The sequence below is a fragment of the Daphnia pulicaria genome, chromosome 1, assembly GCF_021234035.1.
Source record: "Daphnia pulicaria isolate SC F1-1A chromosome 1, SC_F0-13Bv2, whole genome shotgun sequence".
NCBI classification, from domain to species: domain Eukaryota; kingdom Metazoa; phylum Arthropoda; class Branchiopoda; order Diplostraca; family Daphniidae; genus Daphnia; species Daphnia pulicaria.
In genome coordinates, this window is record NC_060913.1 from 33,195,221 (window position 1) to 33,204,389 (window position 9,169).

The 9,169-nt window shown below is 41.7% G+C and overlaps 1 long non-coding RNA gene across 1 annotated transcript; it reads right to left on the reverse strand.

The window, feature by feature from the left end:
- Window positions 1-8,323: 8,323 nt before the first annotated feature.
- Window positions 8,324-8,967, reverse strand: LOC124328377. Its single transcript, XR_006916274.1, has 2 exons — window positions 8,739-8,967; window positions 8,324-8,674 (listed from the first exon to the last, which is right to left on the reverse strand). It is a non-coding gene; the product is annotated as an uncharacterized LOC124328377 (long non-coding RNA).
- Between the last annotated feature and the right edge of the window lie 202 nt (window positions 8,968-9,169).

A 9,169-nucleotide genomic window follows, 5' to 3' on the forward strand; every position in this document is an offset into this window, starting at 1 on the left:
CTGCAATCGTCTGTCAAATCAGCTAGGACTCCGTCTTTGATCACACCCCATCCAGCTTCAAACCCTCCAACTAGTAATCCCTCGGCTCCGAAAAATACCCGCCTGTATGCGGAGGTATCTAAAAAACCAGTTTTGATCGCTCATGTAGGAGGTAGCAACCGTCTGCCGATGAGTGAGATTTCAAACGACAAAATCGACAAGTTATTTGATCTTGATGGTGACGGTCCTGTTGTCCAAAACATAAAGAAAATCGATGGACGAGTAATTTTGTCTTTTTTAGACGTGGCCTCGCGCGACAAAGCCGAAGATCTTTTCAATAATAACTCAGCCCAAAACGTGTTTCGTTCTGTTTCGGTACCTCAAAAACTGTTTCCTGCTCTGGTAAGGTTTCGAGAGCTACAGGGAATTTCCCATCTAAAAGGCGCTGAAAATAAGGCTACTCGAGTTGCGCAAGAGAATGCTCTTAAATGTAGGCTTGTTGATCAAAATCCTGGCCTAAGGGGCCACTTACAGTCAGTGCGAGTTCTCCACCAACGCCCAAACAGCAACTCTTTCCTTGTCCGAATTGCTTTCTCCTCCAAGCCCTTCTGTGAGCATCTGATAAAAAATGGCAGAATCCTCCTGGATGGCATTACTCATGCGGTTGTCGAGTCTGACCCAAGAAAAGAGGTTCGGCACTGCTCAAAGTGCCAAAAGTATGGACATATCCATCATTTTTGTAATTCCCCTATCTTAGTCTGTGGGAAATGCTCGCAGAACCATGCGACTCATTCCTGTACATCATTCCCTAAAGACTTCAAATGTGCTAACTGTCAGCAAAACCACCAAGTTGGCTCTATCGCTTGTCCTGCTCTGTCCAAAGCCGTAGCTCAATACCTCGCCTACATTTCCACCGAGTGAATATGCCAGTCGCCCATCACAACACCAGTAAAGCGTCTGCCCCACTCAAGTGCCTTCAGATCAACCTCAGGCACTCTCGTTGCGCTGCGCTTAATCTTTCGCAATTGATACTGGATCTTGATATTGATGTGATTTTAATTCAAGAGCCTTATGCAGCTATGTCCCCCCAGTCTTCTTCGTTTGAGCCTAAATTCGTTCCCCCTGGCTACTCTTCTTTCCACAGTCTCTCTTCCGAGCATGCTTTCGGCTCCGTGATTATTGCTAGGAGCTCTCTAAACGCCTCACTCTGCAATTATTGCCCATCAAACAATTGTTGTGGCGTCAAGCTGTCAAACGATGTCTTCCTCTTTTCTATTTATTGCAGACCGTCTCTGGTATCAATCCCTTTACACCTTGAGTCAATTTTTAACTCTATTCCACCGGCCGTAAAAAAACACGCCATCTTCGGCATTGACTGCAACGCCAAAAGTCCGGCCTGGAATAGTTTGAGAGCAGACAAAAACGGCACCGATCTTGAGTTCTGTTTCTTGAATAACGCTCTCTCCATCTCAAACGTAAACCTCAACCTACTTTCTCACAAGCCATCCAACACGTCCTTTGTCGACGTCACACTGTCTGGGGACTCCGTTTCTCTCGGTGGCTGGCAGTACCCAGCCTATCCGTCGCTCTCCGACCACCCCTTTATCTCTTTTTCTGTGATCAATGGTCGAGGTACTTTTCCGCCTGCTCACCCGTCTGTCCGTCTACCGTCCCCCCTCCTCTGCGATCTGCCTCTCTTTCTTACCAATCTTGAGGCCGCACTTGACATAATTGACTGCCCACAGACTATTCAAGCTTTCAGCTCCCCTACGGATATCGACACTTTCATTGTCTCCTTAACGGAGGCAATCAAGTCGGCGGCGTTAAAAAGCAAACTCCCCTTTCATCCCTCCAGAGCTCCCTCTAAGATGCCTTGGTGGTCCGTTAATCTTTGGTCCCTTCGTAAGAAACTGAAAGACTCCTACAAGCTCAGTCGCGAAAACCCCTCTCAATCTAATAGGGACTCTTACACTCGTCTCAAAGCGGAATACCAACGGTCGCTGAGATCTGCCAAAAAAGAGAGTTGGAAATCCTTTTGCACCAGAAATCTAAACGAAGATATCTTTGGCGAACTAAAGAAGTTAACCATCTCCACTCCGTCAAATGCACACCCCACCGAACTAATTATCGATGGAGTTTCTCTCACCGACCAAAAGGACATCCTTGCTGCCTTTAGTTCGCATTTCTTCCCGTCCAATCCTCCTGATGATGCAATTCACAAAGCCGCATTGAACTCCTCTCTTTCATTCTGCGTTGCACCTCTCTCCCCTGAAGAAAACCTTGTCACATTATCCGATGTGAAGCAGGCTTTCGACAGCGTACGTCTCTCTAAGTCCGCAGGTTCTGACTGCATTTCATCCGTCTGGCTTAGCCACTGCTTCGAAACTATTAAATACCATCTGGTGGCCCTTTTTTCCTCCTGTCTTAGACTTAGCCATTTTCCAACGTGCTGGAAAACGGCTTCTATCGTCATCCTAAAAAAGAGCAACAAACCAAACTACCTCCATCCAAACTGCTTCCGCCCCATCAGTATTCTAAATAGTCTCTCCAAGATCCTCGAAAAAGTCATTCTCGCTAAATTAAAGTGTTTGGCCGCTGCGCAAAACTGGTTCAGCCCATGTCAACATGGCTTTAGGGCAGGCCTGTCTACTGAATCAGCATCTCTCTCTCTCGTCAAACTAATTGAAGATAACAAAAAAAAGAAACTGATCACTTGTTGCGCATTCTTAGACATAAAATCAGCCTTTGACGCAGCCTGGCACCCGGCAATTCTAAACAGCCTAATAAAAAAAGGCTGCCCCCGTTTTTTAGTAAAGATTTTGGGCGACTTCCTCAGCTCTCGCTCTAGTACTCTGACAAATGCTTCGTCCTCCTTCACTGCTAATACTGAGCTTGGCTGTCCACAAGGCAGTGTGCTATCGCCTTTTCTATGGAACATTCTTATAGAGGAGCTGTTAAGTCTTAGTTTCCCCTTTCCCTTCTTTATTTTAGCGTACGCCGACGATATTGTTCTCTGTGCTATGGACAAAAACTTTGAAACTGCTCTGGCCAACCTTCAATCAATGTGTGATTCTGCTGTTGCATGGGGTCGTTCGGTCAAGCTAACTTTCAACGGCCTAAAATCAGTTTTCATGGTCTTCTCCTCAAAAAAAAACTTGCCGTCTTTGCACTTGAAAGTAGACAACGTATGCGTGTCTCGCTCACACTCGTGCCTATACCTTGGTCTTACCATTGACGACAAGCTCAGTTGGAACATCCATATAGTAAACAAATGCTCTCCGGAAAAAAAACTCTTATTCCTTATTCTAAAATGTTGTCGGCTGTCTTGGGGACTCTCGCGCAATGCAATCTCTCTTCTTTACAAAACAACGGTGATCCCAACAATACTTTACAACTGTTCTGTTTGGGCTTCGGCCATCCGCAGGAAACGTGTTGTTGCAGCCCTGAAATCCGCCCAACGCCCCTTTGCGTTATCAATTGGCCGACTGTTCAAGTCCACGTCCACTGACGCGGCTCTCATCCTCGCCAACATCTTCCCTCTGCACCTCAAAATAATTGAAACGGTTCTAAAGAGATCCTTCTCTGCCCTTGCTGCTCTTCTTCCTCCCTCGTCATTACAAATTGCCGGCGAAACTTCGGCCAAAATTCTGAAGTCTGAAACCCCAGCAGGCATACCTGTTGGTCTGCACAGGAAAAGAGTGTTGCGCTCAGAAATGCTTTCCTTTTGGAACTCAGCCTGGCAAAACGCTAGTACGGGTGCCCAGACCCGCTTGTTTTTTCCCTCAGTGGAATCAGCCTTGATTTTGTCTTCTTCGGAATTACCGTTCTTTCTCTGCAGCTTTCTCTCGGGCCACTGCGGCCTAAACAATTTTCTCTTTAAAATCAAAAAGTCTCCGTCACCGCTCTGTCCCTGCCTGTCAGGGGAAGTGGAAGATGTGGCTCATACTTTGTTTGTCTGTACCAGCCACGCCGTACACAGAGTCAGCCTTATTAATTCTGCGGCTGAGTTAAAGCTGTCGTGGCCAGTCCCATTAGACGCTTTCTCCCAATCCAAAACTCTTTGGTCAGCGCTTGTTAAATACCTATGTTCTATCAAAAGACTTTAACCACCACCACCTTTTCCCAGTTCTTTATATTTTATTTCTTCTCTTAGTTGCGTTTTGGTACTCTGTACATTTTTGCATGGGTCCCTCGTGCCCTAATTTCTGGCGCTTTTAACCCTGCTTTCATCCTCAGGCTCTAGCGGGCGCCTTAACCGGACCGTGGCCGTAAGAGTCGTCCGTTGCTTCGCGGTGCTGGTGACATCCAAATCAGCATCTCGTCGCTCCGGACTATCTGGGGGGTCGGCAGCGGCGTCTTTTTTATTCTTTTTAGTCTTCTTATCCTTTTTACTCGTGCTCTTAGGTGCTTTTTGGCCGCTCTTTTGTTTCGCATGAGTCTCTCGTGCCCTAATTTCTGGCGCTTTTAACCCTGCTTTCATCCTCAGGCTCTAGCGGGCGCCTTAACCGGACCGTGGCCGAAAGAGTCGTCCGTTGCTTCGCGGTGCTGGTGACATCCAAATCAGCATCTCGTCGCTCCGGACTATCTGGGGGGTCGGCAGCGGCGTCTTTTTTATTCTTTTTAGTCTTCTTATTCTTTTTACTCGTGCTCTTAGGTGCTTTTTGGCCGCTCTTTTGTTTCGCATGAGTCTCTCGTGCCCTAATTTCTGGCGCTTTTAACCCTGCTTTCATCCTCAGGCTCTAGCGGGCGCCTTAACCGGACCGTGGCCGTAAGAGTCGTCCGTTGCTTCGCGGTGCTGGTGACATCCAAATCAGCATCTCGTCGCACCGGACTATCTGGGGGGTCGGCAGCGGCGTCTTTTTATTCTTTTTAGTCTTCTTATTCTTTTTACTCAGTTTTTCATTCGCGTGCCGCTCCGCTTCACTTTCCAGAATTCCAGTTCTACTTTCGATCTTCTGCCTAATCTTTCTTCTCGGTTCCCTCTCTCTTCTCCCATCCTCCTCTCTTATCCTTATTTTATCTCTTCTTCATAATAATGCGACTCTTGTATTTTACCATGCCTATGACAATAAATTGGTAACATTCGCCTTCGGCGAATACACACCTCATTAAAAAAAAAAAAAAAAAAAAAAAAACAACAATATGTAGAACTTCATGTCTCAAACTGTGAGTTATCGGTGTTGCTGTACCACGCCTTCCGCCTCAGACTGAAGATGCCTCTCGTCCTGAAGAAGTATATAAAACGTTTTATTTTTTTTATTAAAAAAAGGAGAGTAAGCCATTAGAGTAAATCATTAAAGAATACATGGTTTGATAACCGTCGTGATATCTATTATTATTAATATTTCATTTCTATTATTAATTTATTTTATTATTATTTATTATTTCTATTTCTATTATGACTAACGTTTACGTTAATGGTTTCATGTTTGTGTAGTTTAATGTAAACTAGTTATTTGGATTCATGACTACCAGACTCATGGACTACCAGGGAGAAATCAAACTTGTGGTGGTTCACCAACAATAACATATAGGGGACATATAAGGGGATTATATATGACCTGAGAAAAAGAAAAAAAAGATTTGTGTGTACACGACATATAGGGTATTGTTCGCGACTTAACGTTTTGTTGTGGGAAAAATGAAAAAGGGGAACTTCTTACGTTGTTGATCTAGGTCATAACTAACTGTTGTATAGTACGCGACAGAACTTTTTTATCTTCAGTATTTGAAAGAGATTTTTAGAAGGTCTCAAGTTTCTCGTACCCGTCTAATAAGTGTCATTGAAATTTAGAGCTTTCCTTTTCACGGAATTTTGAAACAATCTCGTTCCAGCATCTATAGTATAGTATTTGTTTTTAGTCATAAAATGAAATTGTTTCAAATTTTAAAAAATACCTTTAAGTATTCCGCACAAATAACCGTCTAGGGTTGACTCTTGGGATTGGGAAATGCCCTCATCGCCAATTGAGAGGATATATGAAATCTTCTGTAGAAGCACATCTCCCCAGTAAACATGATGAAGTTTGGAATAACACCAAATCCATGATGGATATGTACTCCAGAGGACATTATAAAAACAACGGCTGACCGATCAATTACTCCTCTTTGAAGGTGCCTCAAAATATCTATCTAAAATTAAAATTATTAAAAATTCTTCAACAAAAATACATTCCTTAATGCTTCTATTAAAGAGTGGTGTAATGCTTACGTGGTAAGAAAACTTTCCTGTAAGTTTGCCGGGTGAAGTGGACATTATGATAATGTCCACTTATAATACGTCCGTAATACGTCCAAAATATAATACTGTCATTCCAACTAGCGCTCCAGTAGAGCGTCTTTTTAGCTTAGCAGCATTAATTTTAACAATAAGAAGAAATAAGTTGTCCGATTCAATGTTGGAAATGTTAATATTTCTAAAAATTGCTTTAAACTTGTAAAAACCACCTGTCAAATAGCGTAAAAATACATGACTTATTTTGTGACTTAAGTCATGACGGTGACGTAATTTTTTTTGGCAGTTACGTTGACTTTTGTTTTTTGACTTTTGACGTTAGGTTTTCAAATGACGTATGACGTGCAAATTTTTTCTAAGTCACTGAAAACTCCGTGACGTTCCGAACACTGTCATTATCAAACCATTGAATGTTGAGTTGAATAGAAAAAAAAAGATCAGCGATTTGTTAGGCTGGAACATGAAGTCCTTCTCCTTCCCCTGCTCTGGCATTTAAAAAAAAGCCATCGCACGCACCCTCTATCACGGATATCCCCTGCTGGACATGGTCAGTCGATCCCATCCAGGCGCTGAGGAGCGAAATTTAAAACAAAAAATGTTTTTACACGCAATTTTTTTATTAGATTTCAAATTTTAATTCAATTAGGGCATCCGGTAAACGGAGGAACTGATTAAAAATCGACGCCTCGCGTTGGGTAGTCCGTGCACAGCCCACAAGAAGGAGAGCCTCCACATCTCTCAGGTCTTCTGCAACTTTATCGAACAATTAGACAGCGTAATTTTTTTTAATTAACTAAATTCCTTAATTGTAATGAAATAACAATTTTTTTGACAGTTGCATTCGTGGCTGTCGGAGGTGATTGGAGGATTCCTGAGGACTCACATTGATATGCGGGTACTTTCCGGAAGCCAGGGATGTGTTTGACTTGCACATTCAACTCTACAACGACTTGAACTTAAATCAATTCAAATCAATTCAAAGTTTAATTTACTTAATTTGATTTATTAAAAAATATTAGATGAGGAGAAAAGAAATCGAATCTCTGTTGAGGTCCGTCCCGACATACGCTGTATGTATTTCGTAATTTTAAGACAAATTGTACATATTAAAATTGCCCTGTACATTTTAGCCCCGTGTCCCACATAGCCCCGGTCTCCCCTAATGTAAGTTAAAGGTAAAATCGGAATCATATCTCTTTTACCGAAAAAGCCAAATGGATACGTCATTTAAGTGAATGGGGTACTACCAGAAACTGAATTCCAAAAGGAATCCCATGTAGTATGGTGTCAAAAAGATGATGGTCATTTGGGGTCATTTTCGAATGTGGACACGCATCAATTATTAATTTGTCTACTATGCAAGAAATCTGGACCACCGATCAAAAATGCCTCTACAATATATTCGGTCTTCCGCCAACTCTTTTGTGGTTTTTATGGTGACACGATCTTTCAATGGTAGTGCGGTACCGCCCTATTTATTTGAAAATTTGCGCAACATATTGATAATTTTTTGTAGAAAATTATCATTTCCTTTCTTATCCCAAAAACTAAGTAATGTAAATTTTTAATTTTGAGAAAATTCAAAAATTTCTTTAAGACACAGTCGGATTGGATTATGAACGAGATCCACATTGTGCAAGAAGCAGCTGCACATCATGGATCAATCCTCAGTATGAGGTCAAATATGACCATGATATATCAGGCGAAGAAACTAACAAACTTCATCTTCCATTGTCTTACGTAGCTGATCTCTACAAATATCACTACATGCCAAATTTGAAAGTTGGATGTATGGGTAATTTCACCGGGGATCTCAATGGGAAAATTTCCAATTTTGTAAGGATCAAAAAAAAATTAAATTATTTTTTTCAATTAAATTATTTTTATTAAAATTTCCATTCCTGTATATACCACCTGCGGACGTAATTTACATGTCATATGGCGTTGACATTTGCGGAAGCTCTTACGACTTCGCCTACGGTTTAATTTTTTATTTCACTATATTTAATGGCGAAGTGTTGCTAAACAAAATTGTGGAATTAAGTTCCCCTGACAGTACTGGTATACCAAACTTTAAGGAAATATCGGTTGCTGTTTTTTTTCGGCAGCTGGAAAACATAATTATTAGTTTTTTATTTCAAAATAAAACTGCTCAATTACAGACACAGACGGATTAACACACATTGTCGTCTTGTAGAAAATGGAAAAGGTCTACAGAAAGGAACGGGTGCGTAGCAGAATTAAGTATTGTCGCTTTTAAAAAATTCAAAATGTTTTTGAATTTCAGGTTTTTTAAAGCTTAAATAATACACTTTTTAGTGGGTAGCCAATAGAAATTAGGAACTAATAAATTTTTGCATACGAACTGTAAGTTCCTTTGTATTCCTTGATGAGTCGTGAATTCAACAAGGCCTTGGTGTTGTCTTCTTCGTAGGATTATTTCTCCTTCCTTTATTTGTCCTGTAAGAAAAGTAGTAATGTAGCAATTTAAACAATATCAGAATTAATGAAATACTTTCACTACCAGGTACAGGTAGTAAACAGGATAAAACAACTATCCCAAACATTTTGTTTGGGCTGCAACAGTCTCCAAGTTCTTTGATATCCATTTTCTGCACTCACTTCATCAGGATTATGATGAATTTATGATTATTTTGATTACACTTGTCATGATATCATTCTAAATCAATCAGATTAAAACTAGAAAACAGAATTTCAAATTTTGGAACAAAATCCACTTCAGGACTACACGTATTTACAGTGTGTTGTAGCCCACCGCCACGACGAGCGCTACCGTGCCTAGCGTCGTCCACCTAGTCACGTGCTGATTCCAGCCAATCAGGGAGTGGTATATGGCCTTCGGCTAACGATGGCATGTTCAAGATGTATTGAACGTTCATCGGAGGCCAAGTTGAACTGGTAATAGAGTAGTCTAACGTCCGAAGTTGCCAGTTC